At 47.5% G+C, this 27,062-nt stretch overlaps 1 protein-coding gene across 1 annotated transcript in view; it reads left to right on the forward strand.

The window, feature by feature from the left end:
• The window catches only part of LOC311220852 (E3 ubiquitin-protein ligase RNF38-like), a gene marked incomplete at both ends in the record, with an annotated part of 188,749 nt that overhangs the window by 38,925 nt on the left and 122,762 nt on the right, over window positions 1-27,062 (forward strand). The window lies entirely within an intron of this gene.

The raw sequence follows: 27,062 nt of genomic DNA on the forward strand, positions 1-27,062 counted from the left end.
CAAAGGGATATTCCATACCATGTGGTGTCACACTCAGCAATAAAAGGTGGAAACAGGAAGAAGAGGGGAGGGGTGGGCTCTCGTTGAGAAGACGTCGGTCCTCCTCTCGAACACCGGCTGCGTGCGTTGAGGCCTTGCTTCAAGGACGTGGTCAATCATCGCTCATTTGTGGGAAGTAGAGAGTAATTTCTTTCCTCTGCACTTCCATATCACTTTCATTTATTTTGCTTGTTTGTTTTCCTCCCTTTTTCCCCTTTCCCTTTTATTTCCCCTTAGTTAAATTGTTTAGTTCATGGTAGTCTTTATTTAATTATTATAATTATTTCCCTTTAATTAAATTATCCTTATCTCAACCCGTGAGTTGTTCTTTGCTTTACTTCTCCCCCTCCTTATCTAAAGGAGGGGGAGTGAGAGAGCGGTTGTGGGGTTTAGCTGCCCAGCACGGTAAAACCACCACAATGACAACGGTTCTTTTCTTGTGGTTTAACCCAACAGACAGCTAAGCACCACAAAGCTCACTCCCCACCCCAGTGCCACTTTCCCTGTTCATCAATATCTAAAGCTAGCTGGATGGTCTTCACTTCTGCAAATTGGATCGACTGACCTTCTCCTTCAGCAGTTTCTGTGACTTGTTGTGTAGGACTCCACACAGGAGCCTTCCACCTCCGATGCTTTCCCAAAATAGGGCAGGACCCATCAGTGAACAGGGCATATTACTTCTCATTTTCTGGTAGTTAATTATACAGCGGGGCCTCTGAAAGCACACTTCACCCACTTCTCTGGGGATAATCCAAAATACCTACCCTCTGGCCCGTCCATGTTCACTTCCAAGATTCCTGGGTGACTGGGGTCTCCTACTGGAGCACATTGTGTGATCAATGTGACCCACTTCCTCCCCTAAAATTAAACCCTGTGGAACCCCACTGGTGACTGGCCACCAGCCCGATGTAACCCCAATTACTATAACCCTTTGAGCTCGACCCATCAGCCAATTGTTCAACTATTGTATTATGTATTCGTCTAGCTCTATACTGGACATTTTGTCCAGAAGGATACTGTGAGAAACAGTATGGAAAGCTTTGCTGAAATCCAAAAAGATCACATCAACTGGCTTCCCTTGGTCAACCAGGTGGATAATCTTGTCATAAAAGGAAATCATGTTTGTTAAACAGGACTTTCCCCTCATGAACTCGTGCTGGCTATGATCAATGATCACATTGTCCTTCAAGAGTTTTTCCCAGGATAATCTTCCCCATAATTTTACCAGGCACTGACGTGAGACTGACAGGCCTGTAATTACCAGGGTCTGTCTGACTCTTACTGTAATACTGCTGATATAGCATATAACAACCATAATAGTGATGTCATTCAGTGTTATATAGCAAATAACATCATCCAGTTGAAAACATAGGCTATTCTCACCCAACATCAAATCCCCTTGAGGTACATATATCAGACTTCCCCATCCTCCTGCATTACCCAGCAAGTGAACCCTGGCCAGTCCATGATCACTTACAAGATTCCTGGGCATCTGGGGTTTCCTATTGGAGCCCATTTTGTGATCAGTGCAGTCCACTTCCTCCACGTAGCATCAGTTGCACGATGTGTAAAGGGGACCCTTTGAACATCAAGCCCAGCACCGGCTGTTAGGGTGCCAAGAGGAGCTGTGCTTCAGTACCAGCCACGTCCAAAGCAGCATGAAACTCTTCCTATGCTGCCAATATCTCTTTTTCGGTTGGAATATAGCGGGCCTCAGATCCTCTGTATCCCCGACTCCAAAACCCCAGGGGTCAACCTCTAGTTTCCCCAGGCTCTTTCTGCCAGAGGCTCCAGGTGGGGCCATTCTCCCCGGCTGGGCTGCAGTGTAGAGCACATTCTTTACATCTGGTCCTGTTCAGACTGGCCCAAGGGCTACTGCATGAACTATTTCCTGCTTAATTTGTTCAAAGGCTTGTCGTTGCTCAGGGCCCCATTCAAAATGGTTCTTCTTCCAGGTCACTTGATAGAGAAGGCTTACAATCAGACTGTAATTTGGAATGTGCATTCTTCAAAAACTCACAGTTCCTAAGAAAGCTTGTTTCCTTTTTGCTCGTTGGTGGAGACATAGCTGTTATTTTGTTGATCACATCCATAGGGATCTGACAACGTCCATCTTGCCATTTTATTCCTAAAAACTGGATCTCCTGTGCAGGTCCCTTGACCTTACTCTGTCCAGTGTCAAAACCTGCTTTCAAAAAGATTGGGACTATTTTCTTCCATTTCTCATAAACTTCTGCTGTGCTGCCCCACATGAAAATGTCATCGATGTACTGCAGGTGTTCAGGAGCTTCCCCCTGTTCCAGGGCAGTCTGGATCAGTCCATGGCAAATTGTGTTTGGGGACTGTGTTTCCACCCCTGGGGCAGTCAATTCCAGGTGTACTGGATGTCCCTCCAAGTGAAAGCAAACTGCAGCCTGCATGCTGCTGCCAAAGGGATTAAGAAAAATGCATTAGCAATATCAGTTGTGGCATACCACTTGGCTGCCTTTAACTCCAGTCAAAACATGCTTTACTATAAGATACAGACATAGACACACAGGTGTGGTAATCTTGTGCTTAAGCTTGCTGCCTGCAAGCTCCTCTATTACAAATAACTGGTGTTACAAAAGTCACTTGTGATGTTCCATGGTATGGAATATCCTTTTGGCCAGTTTGGCTCAGCTGTCCTGGCTTTGTCCCCTCCTAAATTCTTGTGCACCCCTAGACTCCTTGCTGGCAGGGCAGTGTGACAAGCTGAAAATCCCTTGACTTTGTGTAAGCACTCACTGCTCAGCAACAACTAAAACATTGGTGTGTTATGAGCATTATTCTCATCCTAAATCCAAAACGCAGCACCGTACCAGCTACTAGGAAGAAAATTAACTCTATCCTAGCCGAAACCAGGACATGCAGGGAGATGCCTGGTCCAAGGTGCTGGTTCTCATGGGCAGCTCAAATGTAATTCAAAGTATACTGGACACTTTCTAAATACACCTTTTCTCGTGTAAATAATTGTTGCTATATAACAAGGTACAGTATCAGTCCCTTCAACTGAGAAAGGCCCGGGAAGACAGTGTACCTACCAAATGTTTGCTCCTAAAACACTGTCTTAGGACTGACTTAGGGACTGATACTGTTATCACCTAGGTTACTGTTCCCAGAATCACTGCCATCTTATTTAGGTTGAGCCTCTGCCTCTTGGCTGTCATTCAAGCCCTTGATAATCATGATTTGTGTGAAAAGGGAACCTTTGTCATCAGTCTATAGGTGGTAAAGCATTTCAACTCCTCTTGCAATGGCTAATCTTCTGCAGCAAGCAGATAATTCACTATATTGCATCAATCCTATAGCAACAATTATTTACACGAATTATTTACACAGAATCCCACGAGGCCTAGGAAAGCTTGCGTTTCCTTTTTGCTAGTTGGCGGAGACATTGCTGTTATTTTATTGATCACATCCATTGGAATATGGCGACGTCCATCCTGCCATTTTACCCCCAAGAACTGGATTTCCTGTGTAGGCCCCTTGACCTTGCTCTGTTAATGGCAAAACCAGCTTTCAGGAGAATTTGGATTATTTTCTTCCCTTTCTCAAAAACTTCTTCTGCTGTGTTGCCCCACACGAGGATGTCGTCAATGTACTGAAGGTGCTCAGGAGCTCCCCCTTGCTCCAGTGCAGACTGGATCAGTCCATGGCAAATGGTAGGGCTGTGTTTCCACCCCTGGGGCAGCCGATTCCAGGTGTATTGGATGCCCCTCCAAGTGAAAGCAAACTGCGGCCTGCATGCTGCTGCTAAAGGGATGGAGAAAAATGCATTAGCAATATCAATTGTGGCATACCACTTGGCTGCCTTTGACTCTAGTTCGTACTGAAGTTCTAGCATGTCTGGCACTGCAGCACTCAGTGGTGGCGTGACTTCATTCAGGCCTCGATAGTCCACTGTTAGCCTCCACTCGCCATTAGACTTTCGTACTGGCCATATAGGACTATTAAAGGGTGAGCGAGTCTTGCTGATTACTCCCTGACTCTCCAGTCGGTGAACCAACTCATGGATGGGAATCAGGGAGTCTCGGTTGGTGCGATATTGCCGTCGGTGCACCGTTGTAGTAGCAATTGGTACCTGTTGTTCTTCAACCTTCAGCAATCCTACAACAGAAGGGTCTTCTGAAAGGCCAGGCAGGGTAGACAGCTGCCTAATCTTCTCTGTGCTCAAAGCAGCTATGCCAAAAGCCCACCGGTATCCTTTTGGATCCTTGAAGTACCCTCTCTTGAGATAGTCTATGCCAAGGATACATGGAGCCTCTGGGCCAGTCACAATGGGATGCTTTTGCCACTCATTTCCAGTTAGACTCACTTCAGCTTCCAGTACAGATAGTTGTTGGGATCCCCCTGTCACTCCAGAGATACAGGTGAGTTCTGTCCCTTGGTAGCCTGATGGCATTATGGTACATTGTGCGCCAGTGTCCACTAAAGCTTTGTATTCCTGTGGTTCTGATGTTCCAGGCCATCGGATCCACACAGTCCAATAAATCCGGTTATCCCTCTCCTCTACCTGGCCAGAGGCAGGGCCCCTCTAGTCCTGGCTGGAGCGTCTGCCACTTAATTCTTGCAAATGCACAAATTCTGGCAAATGAGAGGTAGAGGTCCCTTCATCGTGGTCAAGAATAACATCAGCTCTTCTACTGCCTCTGGGGTACTGCCCAATAGAAACTGGAGCAGCATTTCTCTTAGGAGCCCCTCTTCTTGCTGCTGTATTTCCTTTCAGTTCACGTACCCGAGCAGCTAGGGTTGAAGTAGGTACACCATCCCATTTCCTCATATCTTCCCCATGGTCACGCAGATAAAACCACAAGGTGCCACGTGGTGTGCGTCTTGGGTACTCTCTCTCTTGAGCAGGCGAATGCTGATTCTTAGTGGCTGAAGTATCACTCTGTCTAGATGAGGGGGAATATACTTTCTCCACAAGCTTGTCAAGTCCTTTAGACAATTTCTCCACAGCTGAGACACAGGACTGTAGCGGAGCAGAGAGATTGTCTTCATATTTTTGAAGTTGGCAGGAGACATCATACATTGTTGGTCCCATCCCCTCATCCCAGTGAATTGCTGCCAGGGTACTGGCATGTGCTGCTGGTGCACTCCGCACAAATTTACGCCACATGGATGTTGTGCACTGGACTTCATCGGGGTCTTGAGGTGTCTGGGCATTGTCCAAATCACTATAAATCATCTCCCGCACAGCTAATTCCCGCAGATGTTGGAGACCTTTATCCACAGTGGTCCACTTGCCTATGTGATATACAATATCTTCCTTATGGGGATATCTTTCTTTGATAGCTGCCAGGAGTCGTCTCCAGAGGCTGAGGGCCTGTGCTCCTCTCCCGATTACTTTGTCGATTACCCTTTCTCTAGAGAGGGATCCCAGCTGCTTGGCTTCATTGCCTTCTAATTGTAGGCTACTGGCCCCAGCATCCCAGCATCGGAGCAGCCAAGTGAGGATGTGTTCACCTGGGCGTCGACCATAATCCTTTCGTATTTCTCGCATCTCACTCAGGGATAAGGATCGAGTGATTTCTGATTCCTTTATGATTTCCGTCTCGTCTTCCTGCTGTTTTTGTGATGGCTCTGCTTTAGAGGTGCCTGCCAATTCCCCTTCTCCCTCCTTCTTAGGAGAGCCTTCTTCCCTTACTAAACGAGCTGACCTCCGTTTCCATTGTTTTGACTTGACTATGGGGGCGACTGATACCATAGTTGGTTGGTCCTCTGGGTCAGCCACAGCATGTGTTACTTGGTCATCAGATTCAGAGACTTCCTCCCTCTCTTCAAGTTGCTGGATGATGTTAAACAGTGTTTGATAGGAATAAACCAGGACCCAGCACAATGCTGCAAGCTGTTGTTCTCCAGCATTATCAGGATCAGGACATACAACTCTCAAACATTCTACCAAGTTTTTAGGATTTAGCACTTGCTCAGGGGTGAAGTTCAAAACTATTGGAGGAGACACTCGTGACAGGTATCTGCTAACATCATCCCACACACCGTGCCACTCACCACGAGACTGTTTCGGGACAGATTCCCAAATAAGTTTTCTAAACAATCGACTAATCTTAGAGAGAAAATGAAACCTGTTATTCAGAATTAGAAATAGCAATACATGGGTTACAGATGGATCTTCAAAATACTCCCAAACTGTTGTAATTATCCCACTGTGAAAGAAGGGAAAGGTACCATTCCTGATATTATTAATAAACTGGTGTCCAGATGAGAAAAGGAAGGCAGTGTAGTTCTGAATATTCTCTGAAAGATAGTTTCCATGGGACCCAAATGATAACAGCGCAGAGCCTGAATTCCAGAGTAAAACCAAGGTCAGTGCTTGGCAGCACAACGAATTAAAAAAAGTGAACACAGATTGTAGCACTTTGTCGGATCGGATATATAGGAGAAAGGAGAATATGACACGAATTGCATGACATATGAACAAAGCCATTATTATTAACAGGGCAAGGAACATGGTTACTAGCAAGCAAATGTGTTAGTTGTATGCGTTTAATCAATTCTATTGTTATCTCAACCCTTCGAGCCCCACGTTGGGCGCCAAAAAGGACTGTGGTGGTTTTACCGTGCTGGGCAGCTAAACCCCACAACCGCTCTCTCACTCCCCCTCCTTTAGATAAGGAGGGGGAGAAGTAAAGCAAAGAACAACTCACGGGTTGAGATAAGGATAATTTAATTAAAGGGAAATAATTATAATAATTAAATAAAGACTACCATGAACTAAACAATTTAACTAAGGGGAAATAAAAGGGAAAGGGGAAAAAGGGAGGAAAACAAACAAACAAAATAAATGAAAGTGATATGGAAGTGCAGAGGAAAGAAATTACTCTCTACTTCCCACAAATGAGCGATGATTGACCACGTCCTTGAAGCAAGGCCTCAACGCACGCAGCCGGTGTTCGAGAGGAGGACCGACGTCTTCTCAACGAGAGCCCATCCCTCCCCTCTTCTTCCTGTTTCCACCTTTTATTGCTGAGTGTGACACCACATGGTATGGAATATCCCTTTGATTGGTTTAGGTCAGCTGCCCTAGTGATGTTTCTCTCCTCACTTTTTTGCCCACCCCCTAGGAGGGTTAGAGAAAGGCCCAATGCTGTGCCACTGCTGCTCAGCAGTAGACACAACACTGGTGTGATAACACTGCTGTTCCAGCTACAAGTACAGAGTACGGCACTGAATGGGCTGCTGCCGGGAAAGTTAACATTCCAGCCAGACCCAGTACAGTCATTTAACCTGGTAGACACCTAAACAGCAGTTCACTCACTCCCCCTCTCCCCAGTGGTATGGGGAAGAAACCGAAAAGTGGAAGAACGTCACCTTAAGAAGTGATTGTCCCGCTCTACTCTGCACTGGTGGAGAAAATTCTTGAAAATTGGTACAACATTTGCCAGCTTCCAGTCATTATTATTTGTATGTTGCATTGTACTTACACTACAGTTGATGCATGATAAGTGGGCATTGCAGATATTTCAACCATTATCTATACACAAGAAAAATTGCACATATGTTTTTCCACAAGGGATTCAGGTATTTTTTTTCAGGCGCGGAAGAAGACCGGCCTGGATGAACAGAGAGTTGTGGCTAGAGCTTAGGAAAAAAAAAAAAAAAGAGGGTTTATGACCTTTGGAAAAGAGGGCGGGCCACTCAGGAGGACCATAAGGATGTTGTAAGGCTGTGCAGGGACAAAATTAGAAAGGCCAAAGCTCATCTGGAGCTCAATCTGGCTACTGCTGCTAAAGATAACAGAAAATGTTTTTATAAATACATTAACATGAAAAGGAGGACTAAGGAGAATCTCCATCCTTTACTGGATGCAGGGGGAAACTTAGTGACGAGAGATGAGGAAAAGGCTGAGGTGCTTAATGCCTTCTTTGCCTCAGTCTTTAGCGGTAAGACCAGTTGCTCTCTAGATACGCAGTCCCCTGAGCTGGTGGAAGGGGATGGGGAACAGAATGTGGCCTTCATAATCCACGAGGAAATGGTTGGCGACCTGCTACAGCAAGTCAATGGGGCCAGATGGGATCCACCCGAGGGTGCTCAGAGAACTGGCAGAAGAGCTGGCCAAGCCGCTTTCCATCATTTATCAGCAGTCCTGGCTATCAGGGGAGGTCCCAGTCGACTGGCGGCTAGCAAATGTGACGCCCATCTACAAGAAGGACCGGAGGGCAGACCCAGGAAACTATGGGCCTGTTAGTCTGACTTCAGTGCCAGGGAAGCTCATGGAACAGATTATCTTGAGTGTCATCACGCGGCACTTGCAGGGCAACCAGGCGTTTGGGCCCAGTCAGCATGGCTTTAGGAAAGGCAGGTCCTGCTTGACGAACCTGATCTCCTTCTATGACAAAGTGACGTGCTTAGTGGACGAGGGAAAGGCTGTGGATGTGGTCTACCTTGATTTCAGTAAGGCTTTTGACACACTTTCCCACAGCAGTCTCCTGAAGAAACTGGCTGCTCATGGCTTGGACTGGCGTACTCTTCGTTGGGTTAAAAACTGGCTGGATAGCCGGGCGCAAAGAGTTGTGATGAATGGAGTTAAATCCGGCTGGAGGCCGGTCACTAGTGGAGTCCCCCAGGGCTCAGTATTAGGGCCAGTTCTCGTCAATATCTTTATCGATGATCTGGATGAGGGGATCGAAAGCACCCTCAGTAAGTTTGCAGACGACACCAAGTTAGGTGCGTGCATCGATCTGCTCAAGGGTAGGAAGGCTCTGCAGGAGGATCTGGATAGGCTGGATGGATGGGCTGAGGCCAACTGTATGAAGTTCAACAAGGCCAAGTGCCGGGTCCTGCACCTGGTGCGCAAGAACCCCAAGCAGCGCTACAGGCTGGGAGATGAGTGGTTAGAAAGCTGCCTGGCAGGGAAGGGCCATCAGGACTAGGGAAGTGATTGTCCCCCTGTACTCGGCTCTGGTGAGGCCGCACCTCGAGTACTGTGTTCAGTATTGGGCCCCTTGCTACAAGAAGGACATGGAGGTGCTCGAGCGAGTCCAGAGAAGGGCGACGAAGCTGGTGAGGGGTCTGGAGAACAAGTCCTACGAGGAGCGGCTGAGGGAGCTGGGCTTGTTCAGCCTGGAGAAGAGGAGGCTCAGGGGAGACCTTTCTGCTCTCTATAGGTACCTTAAAGGAGGCTGTAGCAAGGTGGGGGTTGGTCTATTCTCCCATGTGCCTGGTGACAGGACGAGGGGGAATGGGCTAAAGTTGCGCCAGGCGAGGTTTAGGTTGGATGTTAGGAAGAACTTCTTTAGCGAAAGGGTTGTTAAGCATTGGAATGGGCTGCCCAGGGAAGTGGCTGAGTCACCGTCCCCTGGAGGTCTTTAAAAGATGTTTAAATGTAGAGCTTAGCGATATGGTTTAGTGGAGGACTTGTTAGTGTTAGGTCAGAGGTTGGACTAGGTGATCTTGGAGGTCTCTTCTACTCTGATTCTGTGATTCTGTGGATGCAAGATTTACTTGTTATCTATATTTCTCTTCTCTTTCTGTATTATTAAAGCAGATATTTTATTACACCCTTTGTCATTGTGCCTTTCTTGAACCCTACAGAGTCTCTCTCTCTGTTACCACCCCACCCTTGGGTGCAGAACAAGGGTGCAGGCACACTCATTGCTCTGAGGACTCCCAGGAGTTTCCAGATGCCAGACAAAGTTCTCAGAAGTTCAAGGAAATCTCAAGAAGAGATCAAAGAAGCAGAGCCCAGAAACTGCTGCACAAACAAGGAGTTGGACTTGATGATCCTTATGGGTCCCTTCCAACTTAGAATATTCTATGATTCTATGAAGCTGTTGCATCTGTTGGCTGCCTCTGTTTGCTGTGATCCATACTAATCAGTCTTAACTATAAGGATGTGTTGCACAAACATTCATGAACAGAGTGCTTCTTTAAAACAAACAAACAATCATACAAACAAACAAAAAACAACAGCTAATTTATTGGGCTATTTTGCATAGGAAAATGTTCACATGAAATTATATGGGATGGATGTGGCAAGGATGACTATGAGAATGAGAGGAGGTAATCTATGAGAAGAGGCAAGGGGATGCCCTGTGCTGGTCACAGCCTGTTCCATCTGCCTCTGCAATGAAACCACCACTGGTCAAAGCTGAGACAATCAGAGAAGTTGGTTGCACCTCTGTGAAAACATGTTTAAGAAAGGGGAAAAACACCGAACAGGCAGAGGAGGATAGAAAAACAGGAGTGCAAAACAGCAGTGTCAACACCAGTGTCTGAGAGGAAGGAGGGGAAAAAGGTGCCCCAGGCACCAGAGCAGGTATTCCCCTTCAGTCTTTGGAAGAAACCATGCTGGAGCAAGTATTCAGTTCACATTGTAGCCTGTGGAGAACCCACGCTGGAGCAGATTTTCCTGAAGGACTGCAGCCTCTGAAAAGACCCATGCTGGAATGGGAAAAGTGTGAGGCAGAAGGAGCTGCAGAGAGGAACTGTTATGTACTGACCATAACACACCATTCCACCAGTGCTGCTTGGGGGGGGGGGGTGGGCAGGGTAGATAGAGGACTCTGGAATGAAGGAGTGAAGTTGAGCCTGAGAAAAGAGTGGAGTGAGGTATTTTAATTTTGTCTTTTTTTTTTCCTCACTACCCTCACTTCTTCTCACTACTACTCTTTTAATTGTCAATAAAATAAGTTAATTTTCCCCCATTTGAGTCTGTTATGCCCCTGATAGTAATTGCTAAGCAATCTTCCTGTCTTTATATTGACCCATGAGCTTTTTCATCCTGTCCTGTGGAGGAAGCATGAGAAAGCAGCTGGTTGGCACCTGGCTGCTGTCCAAGGCTAACCCACCACATGAATCAAATCTCGTTGACTGCTGTTTGGATGGAACATGAACCTCCACTGTAAAGCTCCTTGTAATGATGTCTTCAGCTGGATCAGATGAGTGCCCCTGAACAATTTTTCTACTGAATTCTTATAATCCAGATGGCTCTTGTGGTGGTTTTACTTGGGTGGGCAGCCAAGGTCCACCATAACTACTCTCTCGCTCCCCCTCCTCAAAGGGAAAGGGGAGAAAATAGAATGCAAAGGGCTCAAGGGTTGAGATAAGGATGGGGAGATCACTCAACAATTATCGTGATGGGCAAACAGACACAGAGTAGGGAGATAGTAAGATTTATTGCCTATAACTAACAAACTAGAGAAGTGAGAAACAAAGGAAAGAAACCAAAAACACCTTCCCCCCCCCATCCACCCTCTTCCACCTCCTCCCCCCCAAGCGGCGCAGGGGAACGTGGGAATGGGGGTTATGGTCAGTCTATAGCACTTTCTCTCTGCTGCTCCTTCACAGTCACTCTCGTCCCCTGTGCTGTGGGGTCCCACCCACGGGATGCAGTCCTTGATGAACTGATCCGGCGTGGGCTTCCCAAAGGCAGCAGCTCTTCAAGAACTGCTCCAGAAATGGGTCCGTACCATGGGGTCCATCCCTCAGGAGCACACTGCTCCAACCTGGCTCCCCCACGGGCAGCAGCTCCTGCCAGGTCACCTGCTCCTGCATGGGCTCCTCTCCATGGGCTACAGATCCGGCCCGGAATCTGCTCCGGCTGGGGGTCCTCCACAGGCTGCAGCCTCCTTCAGGTCAGACCCACCTGCTCCACTGTGGTCTCCTCCACAGGCTGCAGTGTGGAACCCTGCTCCACTGTGGTACAGCATGGGCTGCAGGGGGATAACCTGCTCCATCATAGTCCTCTCCACAGGCTGCAGGGGGACTTCAGCTCCTGCGCCTGGAGCGCCTCCTCCCACTCCTTCTTCGCTGACCTTGGTGTCTGCAATGCTGTTTCTCACTCCTCTCTCTCTCCCAGCAGCTGTTCCCAGGTTGTTTTTTGTTTGTTTGTTTGTGTTTTTTTTTTTTTTTTTTCCCTTTCTTAAGTATGCTCTAACAGAGGTGCAAACAACTTCGCTTATTGGCTCAGCTCTGGCCAGCAGTGGGGCCCTTATCTAACATGGGGCAGCTTCTGGAGTTTTTCGGCCCCCCGCTACCAAAACCTTGCCACGTAAACCCACTACACTCCTCTACCTATGTGACTGCTCCGGTGCATGCATGAGCTATTGATTATCTCCTTTTACTATCTCCTTTTATTATCTCCTTTTACCTATGTGCAAAAAAGACTGTCCTACACGACCATTTCTGCATGTGCAGGAACAGTTTCTACCGACTATTTGCAAGTATCTTATTGTTGTGGTTTAACCCGGACAGCAGCTAAGCACCACACAGCCGTTCACTCACCCTCCCCCCTCCCTCTCTGGGATGGGGGAGAGAAACGGGAAAGTGAAGCCTGTGAGTTGAGATAAAGACAGTTTATTAAGACAGAAAAAAAAAAAAATAATGATAATAGTACTACTACTACTAATGTTTACGAAACAAGTGATGCACAATGCAATTGCTCACCACCCGCTGACCAATGCCCAGCCTATCCCTGAGCAGCCGGTCCCCCCACCCTGGCTAGCCACCCCTATATACTGTTTAGCATGACGTCAGATGGTATGGAATATCCCCTTTGGGCAGTTTGCGTCAGCTGTCCTGAGTCTGTCCCCTCCCAGCTCCTGCTACATCCCTAGCCTGCCTGCTGGCAGGACAGAGCGAGAAGCTGAAAAGTCCTTGGCTTAGTGTAAGCACTGCTCTACAACAATTAAAACATCAGTGTATTATCAACACTCTTCTCATCCTAATCCAAAACATAGCACTCTACCAGCTACTAGGAGGAAAATTAACTCTATCCTAGCTGAAACCAGGACACTTATATATATACAATTTTACAACAGGAGCTGCCCGGGGGAGTCACTGGGACTTCCAGATTCTCCACTCAGGATATTAATGAACATATTGAAGCATACAAGTAGTGCCTATCAATTGGGCTATGCATAGCAGAGGCTGCTTGATGGAATCTCCTGGACTATCTGAAATTCCCAGTGGCAGAGGTTGTGTAACAATTAGTCAAATGCTTTTCTGTGAAGGTGCCGGGAGTTATCAATCACCTTGTCTCAAGTCTGTCCATTGTCTCACATAGAAGAGACTATCTTGAGCTCCTGGACCACCAAAGGGAACTGATGATAGGTTCACTGGATAAACACATAAGCACAGCCCTGATAACCAGCTACACCAGGACTGTAACTATAATTTCTTCCTCATATCACATTTATAGCTTAAATTCCATAGAATTTGCCACAGGTGGCAGGGGTTTGTTTTAGTGGGTTTTACAACGTGCATGGATCTTATCTAAGAATTAAATGGAGGCTACTACTTTCACTTTGTACTGGCCAAACAACCAATAATTATTTGGGTGTCTGTCAATCTAATCTTGACAGAAATTACTGTACCCAACGTTGAAAAACCCTTCTGCTATTTCCAGTATTCTGAGCACTTGTTCACCTGTACATAATAACAGAAACAATAAGAAGCTAAATAATGACTGATGTTTGAATTAACAGTGAAGTTTTCAAGCTTTTTGCATGTATTCTTATGTCATCCTTACCACATAGACCAAAATAATAGTAATAATGTTACTAAGTTCCGTCTCAGTCACACTCTTACACAGGCAACCGAATCCCACCCTGTTGAGGGATTTTTGAAACAGCAAGGAGGCCATGACTTGCTGCAGCTGAGCAAACCAAGCTACCAGGACGACTACGAGAAGTTCCCATGACAGTGGTCCCACATCGCCTGATTGAGGAATTTAGAAAAATATTGTTGACAGCAGCTGGCTTCAAGGACGGGATCTACGTGACTGCTAATCACAAGGGGGTTGTTTTCTTGCAGGTGGGGTTGTTTTCTTGCAGTTGTTTGTCTGAGTGCTTTTGACCAATAATCTTGTGTGAGACACTATCCGCCCCTGTTAAGTTTGCTATAAAAGTCAGGCTATTCGGGTAATAAAGAGGGAGCATGATCTGACCATACTAGTGTCTGTCGTGTTTTTGGCTGTTCTTCCTGCAACATATGGCACCTGAACAGGCTGAGACCCGCAGACGATGAGAGACGCTGAGAGACGCTGAGAGACCTGATGGACGCTGAGAGACCTGAGAGACGCTGACAGACCTGAGAGACGCTGAGACACCTAAGAGACCTGAGAGACACTGAGAGACTCCGAGCACAGCCCCGAACGGAGAGATCGCGGTGAGAAGCGGAGATATAGAGAGATCGCGGTGAGACGCGGAGATAGATACAGAGATCGGAAAAGTGACATATTGCGGTGAGACGTGGGACATCCGGGCTCGACTGTCTACGGGAGATCGGAGGCGTTAGTGGAAACAGCAGACGACCGCCAACGTGTGGCGAGTTCTCAAATAGCAGAGGGGTGGAGATCACGACCCTGCGGCTCGTCTGACGTAACCACGGAGGAGGAAGCAGCTATCCAGCTTCTCTCTAGTATTCTCTCTAAGACAGGTGTATCTTCCAATGTAAAAAAGATCAAATCCTTGGTGCACTGGGCTCAGAAGGAGGGTTTCTGAAGGGAATCCCTCTAATGTTTAGCCCAGTTGAGTAGCGGCACGTAGCAGATCGCTTATGGGATAAAGCCGTCTCAAGTGGACAGCTAGATAAAGTTGTAAGTGGGACGTGGCACACAGTGATTAGTGTGCTGTGCGGTATGAAAACCAAACGGCAGCTGGCTATGGCAGCGGCACAAGCTTTGTCAGTACTGTCTGGGACTGACAGAACGCCGAGTACAAAACCTGAGACCTCAGGAACGCAGCTGACACGAACTTTTTCGTCCGTTCCTGCACCCGCCCCAGTTCGGGGTATGACCTCTCCAATAAAGCAATCAGCGGCAGAAATAACTAAGGGCCTATCGGAGCAGAGTGCTGATGGGGAGTGGGGGCTGCCCTCCCCACCCCCCGCGCCGGAAAATCTTGATAAAGCTGTGCTGCCAGCATCTGTGCCGCTGCCAGGCAGCAATAAATCCACTCGGGATGCTTCGCCAATGAGAGGTGCAGCAGCAGCTTGCGAAAATCGACCTTCACTGGAGGAGTTGTTCCAAGAACTGCTAGTGAAATTGGAGAACTTAAAAATTACAGATTCGGAGGAGCTTCCTCTCTCGTCTGCCCCACCGGAGCTGACTCCCTCATTGTCCGTCGCTACACCACGGTCGGCACCAAGGAGGGACAGGTGCTCCGACGTCATACATGATGCCATCATAGAAGGGCATTGGCATGCTACATCCTTGGCCTGCCCTATTATTATCGACCCTGTGCAAGGCACTGGGCTGTGGCAGCCGCATGATTGCAAGCTTTTACAACAAGCTCGAAAAACGGTTATGGGCTACGGTTTACAATCCCAGGCGGCTCGACAGATAATTCAATGGATTTTCCAGGCAGAACTAATGTTTCCACTTGACTGTCGAAACTTGGCACGCTTATTGTTAACTCCTTCCCAATTGTTATTGTTTGAAAGGGAATGGTTGCAGTTAGCACAGGGGGAAGCGAGTCAACTGCGTCAACCGGGGGACCCTCTGTATGGGATTACTGCAGAGATGTTAATGGGGACAGGTCCTTATCTCAATACCCAGATTCAGTTGCAGTTCCCTGCAATTATTCACCAAACAGCTGCACAGCTCGCACTGAGGGCTCTTCTTAGTCTCCCAGGGGAAAAGAAAGCACCTCCATTCGCATCTGTACAACAGGCCCCTGCGGAAACATATGCTAAATTTATCGATTGGTTGTGGGCAGCAATTCCTGATCATCCTGATCTAACACCGGAGTCTAAAAGCAGTGTGTTTAAAATGCTTTCATTTGATAATGCAAACCCAAAAACTCAAAACATCTTAGTTACATTGCAGAGAACCGCACCGGTAGAGGACATGTTGGAAAGGGTACAGAGAGCTGATCAGTCTAGGCAACCAGATGTGGTGGCACAGGACTGCCAGAGATTTGCTTTTACGGTACCCTCCATTAACAAACAGGCCCTAGAAAAGTGCTATGAATGGCTAGTGCTTCCACAGGGGATGAAGAACTCCCCTACATTATGTCAATTATGTGCGGTCTGGGCATTACAACCAATTCGGACAGCATGGTGTGACGTAATCATTTACCATTATATGGATAACATTCGGTTTGGTAGGCCAGAATGCTTCCAGGATTCTGATTTAAACTTTATTCAGGATACTTTGGAAGCAAAAGGGTTGAAGATAGCCCCAGAGAAGGTTCAACAGAAACAGCCATGGCTATACTTGGGATGGAAAATATCAGACTCTACTATTCATCCACAGAAAGGTGATATAACTACGGTGTTACATAATTTGATAAATGTACAAATGTTCCTGGATAATATTCAGTGGGGTTGCCACATTGTACGGATTACTAATGACGACTTATCTACATTACTACCTTTATTGCAGTGTAGGAGTGCTGAGCCGCAGATTACACTACCAAATGACCACCAGCAGGTTCTTTCACAAATAGCTTCTAAGGTTGCAGCTGGTACTGCTTGCAGAAGTGTAGCACAAGTTGCACTCTCCTTCCTAATTAGCAATCATGTGTCTCATCCATTTGCAGTGCTTGGTCAGTGGCAAAAAGAAAAGGGAGAGAATACGGGGCGACAAAGACAGAAACGGTATCAGGAGGATGCCACTGACGCTAACACCATGGGTAATAGGAGTAGTATAAGTGACAGATGATGGCAAGGGTGGAATGATAGGGCAGCATTTTGGTGTTCTGGAATGGATTTTCCTACCGATTCAGCCAAAAACGAGTGTTCAAACACGTGCAGAAGCTATCACAGAGTTAGTACGTGAGGGTTGCTCTCGGAGTATTGAGATCAGCGGGCAGGAACCAGGAGATCTGCCAAGATCTACTCAGGATCATTTGGAATGGTGTTTACAGCAATCCATGCCAGTACAAGAAGCTGTGTTAGATTATCCGGGATTGGTACATTCCCGAACTCCAAAGGGGCCCCTCTGGCAAGATATAAGATCATATAAATGGCAGGTAGTACCACGGCTTTCAGCCCAACCAGTGGTGGGTCGCACTGTATACACTGATGCAGGTGCAGCAAGTAGGAAGGCTGTGTGTGTGTGGTACGAGAACAGAAGTTGGGAGAAATACATAATTCCGGGGGAGACAGGGGATTCATTACAAACATTGGCATTGTCTGCAGTTGTTTGGGCTTGTCAGTGCTGGATGTATGAGCCGATTAATATTGTCTCAGGCTCTCTGTATTTTGTCAATGTGGTAAAACGGAAAAAGGATGCCTTGATACGGCACACTAAGAGGGACAGATTATTTCTGCAGCTGCGAGATGCCATTCAGGGGAGAACTGCACCTTACTGTGTAATCCATATACGTAGTCATCAGTTCTCGATTGGGTTAGCAGAAGGTAATTCACAAGCAGACAAGTTGGTGAGTATAGTCACAAAGAGGCCTGAGAGTGATTTTGCACATGCGCGAGTGTTGCACGAAATGCTCCATCAGAATGCAAAGGGTCTTCGGAGAATGCTTGGATTTACTTGGACAGAGGCGAAAGGAATAGTAAGAGCGTGCCCTTCCTGTAGTCATCATGGACCAGGGTTAGGTTTGGGAATTAGTCCACGGGGTGTTAAGGCACTTGAGGTATGGCAAATGGATGTAATGCATGTGACGGAATTTGGTACTAAAAGATACGTGCGTGTGAGTATTGATACTTTTTCAAGATTCATATGGGCAAAGGTGCAGGGGGGAGAAAAAGCACACCTTGTGTGTAGGCATCCGATGGTGTGTGTTGCCATTATGAGAGTGCCACAGCAGATCAAGATGGACAATGGTCCAGCATATGTCAGCAAAAGTGTTAGAAAATTTATGAAAATGTGGGGAGTAAAGCATATCACAGGTGTTCCATATTCTCCCACGGGCCAAGTGATGGCGGAACGATCACACCAGGTTTTAAAGGAACAATTAGCGAGATTAAAAGAGATCAAGGACATCGATGAGCGATTGTCCGAGGCATTGGTTGTCTTGAATCACTTATGTTTGACTAGTGACCGAGAAGACCCTCCTGCAAGCACTCATTTTCAAACAATAGATAGAGCAGCACCAAATGTGTTACCACAAATAAGAATGAATTACCGAGATCCTGCTACAGGAACTTGGAAAGGGCCATACGGGTACAGAAATACAAATAACACCTGTGGTTACAATGACACTGCTAGGCAGGGTTTAGGGGCTTATGTCATGGAGACAAGGGGTAACAACTATAGCGTTTGGAACAATCGTACAGCTATGGCCTTACCTCCTGATGTTTTTCTGATTTGCGGAGATAGGGCCTGGCAAGGTATCCCTGCAAATGCTATCGGAGGTCCATGTTACTTAGGTAAACTTACTATATTTGCTCCTAGCTTGTCGCAGTTGCATGAGATCACCAGACATAAATGGGCATTGCTCACACCAGATTGCAATGATAGTGTTGAATTGCTTGGTGTTGCAGCTAGAGCGGCATTGGCAATTTTCGTGCCAGGAGTGGCATCTGCGGCTGCACTTAATAACTTAGAAAAATTGGTATGCTGGGCTGAGAAGCAAGCCAATGCCACGACAGAGATACTTGAGGAGATGTTACCAGATCAAAATAGTCTGAGACGTGCTTTTACAGGATCAAGCTGCTATTGACTTCTTGCTTTTGGCTCAAGGGCATGGGTGTGAAGACTTTGAGGGAATGTGCTGTTTGAACCTTTCTGATCATAATGAGTCAATTCACAAATCCACTACTTTCCTGAAAGAGCACATGAGAAAGATTCAATATGATATCAATCCTTTCGATCAATGGCTCACAGATTTGTTTGGAACGATGCATAGATGGTTACTGGGATTAATCAAAGAGGGATTAAGGATTCTGTTTGCTGTGGTGTTAATCATCATTGCGTGTTGTATTGTAATAAATGTGGTTAAAGGGTTACTTGCAAAACTGTTACATCGGGCTTGGTTTGCTCAAAAAGAAAAAGGGGGAAATGTTGAGTGATTTTTGAAACAGCAAGGAGGCCATGACTTGCTGCAGCTGAGCAAACCAAGCTGCCAGGATGACTATGAGAAATTCCCATGACAGTGTTCCCACATCGCCCAATTGAGGAATTTAGAAAAATATTGTTGCCAGAACCTGGCTTCAAGGATGGGATCTACGTGACTGTGTTGTGGTTTAACCCAGCTGGCAGCTAAACACCACACAGCCGTTCGCTCACCCTCCCCCCTCCCTCTCTGGGATGGGGGAGATAAACGGAAAGTGAAGCCCGTGAGTTGAGATAAAGACAGTTTAATTGAGACAGGAATATAATAATAATAATAATAACAATAATAACAATATTAATAATAATACAATGATGATAATAGTAATACTAATAATAATATGTACAAACAAGTGATGCACAATGCAATTGCTCACCACCCGCTGGTCGATGCCCAGCCTAACCCCGAGCAGTCCGGCCCCCCTCCCCCAGCTAGCCACCCCTATATATTGTTTAGCATGTTGTCAGATGGTATGGAATACCCTTTTGGCTAGTTTGGGTCACCTTTCCTGGGTCTTTCCCCTCCCAGCTCTTGCTGCACCCCCAGCCTGCCCATTGGCGGGACAGAGCAAAAGGCTGAGATGTCCTTGGCTTAGTATAAGCGCTGCTCTGCAACAATTAAAACATCGGAGTGTTATCAGCACTCTTCTCATCCTAAGCCAAAACATAGCATTCTACCAGCTACTAGGAAGAAAATTAACTCTGTTCTAACTGAAACCAGGACATCTATCCACCCCTTATTCCATACCATTTATGTCATGCTCAGGTTACACTCTTTTCCATACATTCTAATTAGTCACCATTTTCATCTAGGGTATATAGTAGTCATGGTAGTGATAACAGACAGTATTATATAGCAATTAACATGGTACAATTCAGTTCATGGACTATTCTCACCCAGTATTAAATCCCCTTGAGGTACACACCGAACCTCTCCGTTCTTTTGCATCACCCACCAAGTGTATCCAGGTCCCTGAGCAAAAGCCATTCGACGAATGGGTTTGCCTTTTCCTGAAGCAGGAGTAGCCCAGACTGTTTTACCCAGCATATTTCTTACATGCACTACAGGAACTTTATCCCCTTCTACAGTACGTAACAGGTTTGATTGGGCAGGTCCAGCTCGGTTGGCAGATCCCCTAGTATTGACTAACCAGGTGGCCTTTGCCAAATGTGTATCCCAATTTTTGAATGTCCCAGCACCCATTGCTTTCAATGTAGTCTTTAACAGTCCATTGTATCGTTCAACTTTCCCGGAGGCTGGTGCATGACAGGGGATGTGATACACCCACTCAATACCATGCTCTTTGGCCCAAGTGTCTGTAATGTTGTTTCAGAAATGAGTTCCATTGTCTGACTCTATTCTTTCTGGGGTGCCATGTTGCCATAGGACTTGCTTTTCAAGGCCCAGGATAGTGTTCATAGTGACAATAATGTCATCGATGTACTGCAGGTGTTCAGGAGCTTCCCCCTGCTCCAGTGCAGATTGGATCAGTCCATGGCAAATGGTAGGGCTGTGTTTCCACCCCTGGGGCAGCCGATTCCAAGTATATTGCACTCCCCTCCAAGTGAAAGCAAATTGTGGCCTGCACTCTGCTGCTAGAGGGATGGAGAAAAATGCATTAGCGATATCAATTGTGGCGTACCACTTGGCTGCCTTCGATTCAAGTTTGTACTGGAGTTCCAGCATGTCCGGCACTGCAGCACTCAGTGGTGGCGTGACTTCGTTCAGGCCACGATAGTCCACTGTTAGTCTCCACTCGCCATTAGACTTTCACAATGGCCATATGGGACTATTGAAAGGTGAATGAGTCTTGCTGATCACTCCTTAGCTCTCCAATTGACGAATTAGCTTATGGATGGGAATCAGGGAGTCTCGGTTGGTGCGATATTGCCGCCGGTGCACAGTTGTGGTAGCGATTGGCACTTGCTGTTCTTCGACCCTCAGCAACCCCACAACAGAGGGGTCCTCTGAGAGACCAGGCAAGGTAGATAATTGTTTAATGCCTTCTGTCTCTAAGGCAGCTGTTCCAAAAGCCCACCGGAACCCTTTTGGGTCCTTGCAATATCCTCTTCTAAGATAGTCTATGCCAAGGATACATGGAGCATCCGGGCCAGTCACAATGCGGTGCTTTTCCCACTCATTCCCAGTCAGACTCACTTCAGCCTCCAATACAGTCAACTGCTGAGATCCCCCTGTCACTCCATAAATATAGATGGGCTCTGGCCCTTTAGAGCTCGATGGCATTAAAGTACATTGGGCACCGGTGTCTACTAAAGCCTTATACTTCTGTGCGTCTGACGTGCCAGGCCATCGAATCCACACAGTCCAATAAACTCGATTGTCCCTTTCGTCCCCCTGGCTGGAGGCAGGGCCTCCCTAATCCTGGTCAGAATCTTCTTTGTTTCTGTGTTTGAAGGACTGTCTGCTGGAAGTTGGAGCAGCAAACTTTTCAGAGAATCCCTTCTCCATAGTGGTCCACTTGCCTGGTTGACATACAAGTTCTTCCTTGAAGGGATACCTTTCCCTCACAGCTGACAGGAGACGCCTCCAGAGGCTGTGAGATTGTGCTCCATCTGCAATTGCTTTGTCAATGCCTGCATCTCTAGCAAGGGATCCCAGTCATCTGGCTTCCCTGCCATCTAATTCGACACAATTGGCTCCAGTGTCCCAGCACCGGAGCAGCCAGGTGACAAGCTGCTCACCTATACAGCGACCAACATCTTTTCGCACATCTCGTAGCTCACGCTCGTATAGGTTTCGGGTAGTTACTGTTGATTTTTCGGCATCCTCATCTTCCTCCTCCTGAATCCCTGATGGCCCAGCATCGTCGTCGTCTCTATACCTAGATTTGGCAGAAGACTCTCTCCGTTCTAAACGACCTGAATCTCTATACCATTTTTTCACCTTCTCTACAGGGGCAACTTGCACTGCTACATCTCGTTTCTCTGACCCCGTTACAGGGTCTGCCACAGGGGTTGGAATACCCTCTGCAGGGGCAACTTGCACTGCTACAGCTCGTTTCTCTGACCCAGACACAGGAGCTGGAGTGGCTGCAGGAGCTGGAAATGGAGCAGCTGCAGGAACTGGAACTGGAGTGGCTGCAGGAGCTGGAGCAGCTGCAGGAACTGGAACTGGAGTGGCTGCAGGAGCTGGGACTGGAGCGGCTGCAGAGTCCACCGTAGGGGTCGCAGTGGCCGTTGGATCTGTCACAGGACTCGGAGTGGCTGCAGGGTCTGTCACTAAGGTGATAGTAGTATCAATTGCAGCTCGATAGGCATGAGCCAGGCCCCAGCACATTACAATGATTTGTGTTACTTTGGAACTGCCAGAGTCATGACACCTTTTTTTTCAAGCATTCTGCCAGTTTTTTAGGATTTTGCAGTTGTTCAGGGGTGAATTTCCAAAACACTGTGGGTGCCCACTGCTCTAGATGCCTACCCATATCCTCCCATACTCCCTGCCACCCACAGCTATACTGCCTCCGGGCAGATCTCCGGATGAGCTTCCTAAGTAGTTGTTTAACTTTAAGCAGAATCTGAAGTGCATTCAGGAGGCAGAACAACAAGACTATGCTGGTCTGAGTATCCCAAGGATATTCAATATCTTGGAGAGCTATTGTAACAAGCTCGGAGGGTAAGAGGGTGGTGAAGGAGAAAGGGAGAGTGATCGAGTAAGAAAAAATATCTTCCCCTTTCCCCTCCACAGATTGACTCCCTAATGAAAAAAGGCAACATGTATAATTGCTAATAGTTTCCGAGATACGGTTTCCAAAGTATAGAGTCAACGATGTTACTGAGTACAAATAACAAGTTAGAGTCATGACCAGATATTTCATCATCTCATAAGCCACTGTTACAACACACAGTAACATAATGATCTTAAACCAGGGCCCGGAGAGGATAAACAACATGACAGAGAGCACATACGGAAAATAACGTGCTATAATACTCAATTTGGAAAACAGGCGCAGCAGACTTGAGATTAAAGCGATGAACATTATGACAAGTGACTATTAAGCAGGTCTAATACTTATACCAATTTTAGTTTAACACACTCTGGTCAGATCTGCCGTTATCTCAACCTTTCGGGCCCCACGTTGGGCACCAAAAAGACTGTCGTGGTTTAACCCGGCCAGCAGCTAAACATCACACAGCCGTTCGCTCACCCTCCCCCCTCCCTCTCTGGGATGGGGGAGAGAAACGGAAAGTGAAGTCCGTGAGTTGAGATAAAGACAGTTTATTAAGACAGGAAAATAATAATAATAATAATAATAATAGTAATAATAATAATAACAACAACAACAATAACAATAATAATAATAATACAATGGTGATAATAGTACTACTACTAATAATGTGTACAAACAAGTGATGCACAATGCAATTGTTCACCACCCGCTGACCAATGCCCAGCCTAACCCCGAGCAGTCGGACCCCCCTCCCTCAGCTAGAAACCCCTATCTATTGTTTAGCATGACGTCAGATGGTATGGAATACCCCTTTGGCTAGTTTGGGTCACCTGTCCTGGGTCTGTCCCCTCCCAGCTCTTGCTGCACCGCAATCCTGCCCATTGGCAGGACAGAGCAAGAAGCTGAGACGTCCTTGGCTTAGTATAAGCACTGCTCTGTGTAGTGGATTTACGTGGCAAGGTTTTGGTAGCAGGGGGCCATAGAGGTGGTTTCTGTGAGAAAGATCTAGAAGCTGCCCCATGTTTGGGAAGGGCCCCACTGTTTTCCAGAGCTGAGCCAATAAGCGATGTTGTTTTGCGCCTCTGTGAGAGCATATTTAAGACAGGGAAAAAAACGCTGCACCACACAGCAGCTGGGAGAGCGAGAGGAGTGAGAAACGGCCTTGCAGGCGCCAAGGTCAGTGTAGAAGGAGGGGGAGAGGTGCTCCAGGCGCCGGAGCAGAAGTCCCCTGCGGCCTGTGGTGAGGACCATGGTGAAGCAGGATGTCCCCCTGCAGCCCATGGAGTACCACGGTGGAGCAGGGTTCCATGCTGCAGCCCGTGGAGGAGACCACGGTGGAGCAGGTGGCCCTGCACTGACGGAGGCTGCCGCCTGTGGAAGACCCCTGCCGGAGCAGATTCCGGGCCGGACCTGTAGCCCATGGAGAGGAGACCACGCAGGAGCAGGTGACCTGGCAGGAGCTGCTGCCTGTGGGGGACCCAGGTTGGAGCAGTTTTCTCCTGAGGGATGGACCCCATGGTACGGACCCATATCTGGAGCAGTTATTGAAGAGCTGCTGCCTGTGGGAAGCCCACACTGGATCAGTTCATCAAGTACTGCATCCCGTGGGTGGGACCCCACAGCACAGGGGACGAGAGTGACCGAGAAGGAGCGGCAGAGAAGAAGCGCTGTAGACTGACCATAACCCCCATTCCCCTGTTCCCCTGCGCCGCTCGGGGGGAGGAGATGGAAGAGGGTGGATGGACGGGGAAGGTGCTTTTGGTTTCTTTCCTTTGTTTCTCACTTCTCTTGCTTTTTAGCAATAAGCAGTAAATCTTACTATCTCCCTATGCCGAGTCTGTTTTGCCCGTTGCAATAATTTCTGAGTGATCTTCTCGTTCTTATCTCAACCTTTGAGCCCTTTTCACATATTTTCTTCCCATTCCTCTTTGAGGAGGGGGAGTGAGAGAGCAGCTGTGGTCGAGCTCGGCTGCCCACTCGAGCGGAACCATGACACTCTGCATCAATTAAAACATCGGGGTGTTATAAGCACTCTTCTCATCCTAAGCCAAAACATAGCATTCTACCAGCTACTAGGAATAAAATTAACTCTGTTCTAACTGAAACCAGGACAGACTGCTAATCACAAGGGGGTTGTTTTCTTGCAGGTGGGGTTGTTTTCTTGCAGTTGTTTGTCTGATTGCTGAGTGCAAAAAATAAGATGTTTGCTTGCCTTTATTCAGGTTCAAGATGGAGTTAGTCCCAACTTGACTTGAACAGGAGCCACCAAATGGTGGGGCGTCTCTCCTAGATCAAATCAGAATTCAGAAACCAAAGCCATCCCGGATGAGCCCCCACTTGTAATAAATGACTGAGTCCCATATAGGATTGCAATTAAAGTTTACAATTTATTAAATGAATAGAGGCAAGCAAACAACTCTGGGTGCGCCAGGAGTCTCTGCTCCACCAAGACGCACACAAGTTACATCAGGCGGCTGGTTTTTATGCTCCTAGGCTAATACATATTCATCACCACTTTTGGAAAAGGCAGGGTTATTATAATTAGTTTCCTGGGATCCGAACCCTCCCGCGGACGCATGCGTATCAGTCTCCGGTGGTCCCTCTGCTCGTACTGAAGGCTCGTAGTCTTCCTCCCAGGCTTTGTCCTTCGGTCATTCTTCAGCTTCCCCCTCTCCTTATTTAGTAGTCTCTGGGCCGGATGTCAGAAATTTGTGTCTCGTGCAATAGTCAGCATTTATCTCAGAAAACTCCCCCCTGTTCTCTTATCTCCCAGACCCAAGTCTCAAGGTTTACCCTTCAAACCCTCTATTGACACGAACTGCTAGACCATTCTTTTGCAAGATACAAGAACTATATATACACTAACCACTCTGTTTCTCTTGGACTTGTGGTTATACAAGGGTTTGTAAGACAGAAGGTCACGTTTCATCATGCGGCCCTAGCATAGGAACTATAGGCCTGTCAGTTTGACCTCAGTGCCAGGGAAGCTCATGGAGCAGATCATCTTGAGTGTCATCACGCAGCACTTGCAGGGCAACCAGGCGATCAGGCCCAGTCAGCATGGCTTTAGGAAAGGCAGGTCCTGCTTGACGAACCTGATCTCCTTCTATGACAAAGTGACGCTCTGGGTGGATGAGGGAAAGGCTGTGGATGTGGTCTACCTTGACTTCAGCAAGGCTTCTGACACCGTTTCCCACAGCATTCTCCTGAAGAAACTGGCTGCTCATGGCTTGGACTGGCGCACGCTTCGTTGGGTTAGAAACTGGCTGGCTAGCCAGGCACGAAGAGTCATGGTGAATGGAGTCAAATCCAGTTGGAGGCAAGTCACTAGTGGCGTCCCCCAGGGCTCAGTACTGGGGCCAGTCCTCTTTAATATCTTTATCGATGATCTGGATGAGGGCATCGAGTGCACCCTCAGTAAGTTCGCAGATGACACCATGTTAGGTGCATGTGTCGATCTGCTCGAGGGTAGGAAGGCTCTGCAGGAGGATCTGGATAGGCTGGACCTATGGGCTGAGGCCAACTGTATGAAGTTCAACAAGGCCAAGTGCCGGGTCCTGCACCAACAACCCCAAGCAGAGATACAGGCTGGGAGATGAGTGGTTGGAAAGCTGCCTGGCAGAGAAGGACATGGGAGTATTGGTTGATAGTTGGCTGAATATGAGCCAGCAGTGTGCTCAGGTGGCCAAGAAGGCCAACGGCATCCTGGCTTGTATAAGAAGCAGTGTGGCCAGCAGGTCTAGGGAAGTGATTGCCCCCCTGTACTCGGCTCTGGTGAGGCCGCACCTCGAGTACTGTGTTCAGTTTTCGGCCCCTTGCTACAGGAAGGACATGGAGGTGCTTGAGCGAGTCCAGAGAAGGGCGACGAAGCTGGTGAGGGGTCTGGAGAACAAGTCCTACGAGGAGCGGCTGAGGGAGCTGGGCTTGTTCAGCCTGGAGAAGAGGAGGCTCAGGGGCGACCTTATCGCTCTCTATAGGTACCTCAAGGAGGCTGTAGCGAGGTGGGGGTTGGTCTGTTCTCCCATGTGCCTAGTGACAGGACGAGGGGGAATGGGCTTAAGTTGAGCCAGGGGAGTTTTAGGTTGGATCTTAGGAAGAACTTCTTTACTGAAAGGGTTGTTAGACATTGGAACGGGCTGCCCAGGGAAGTGACTGAGTCACCATCCCTGGAGGTCTTTAAAAGACGTTTAGATGTAGAGTTTAGTGGAGGACTGGTTAGTGTTAGGTCAGAGGTTGGACTCGATGATCTTGAGGTCTCTTCCAACCTAGAAATTCTGTGATTCTGTGATATGTATCTTACTAAATATTTTCATTTTGGCTTGATGAACCCGTGCTAATTT

Source organism: Netta rufina, assembly GCF_964035555.1.
Source record: "Netta rufina genome assembly, chromosome: W".
NCBI classification, from domain to species: Eukaryota; Metazoa; Chordata; class Aves; order Anseriformes; family Anatidae; genus Netta; species Netta rufina.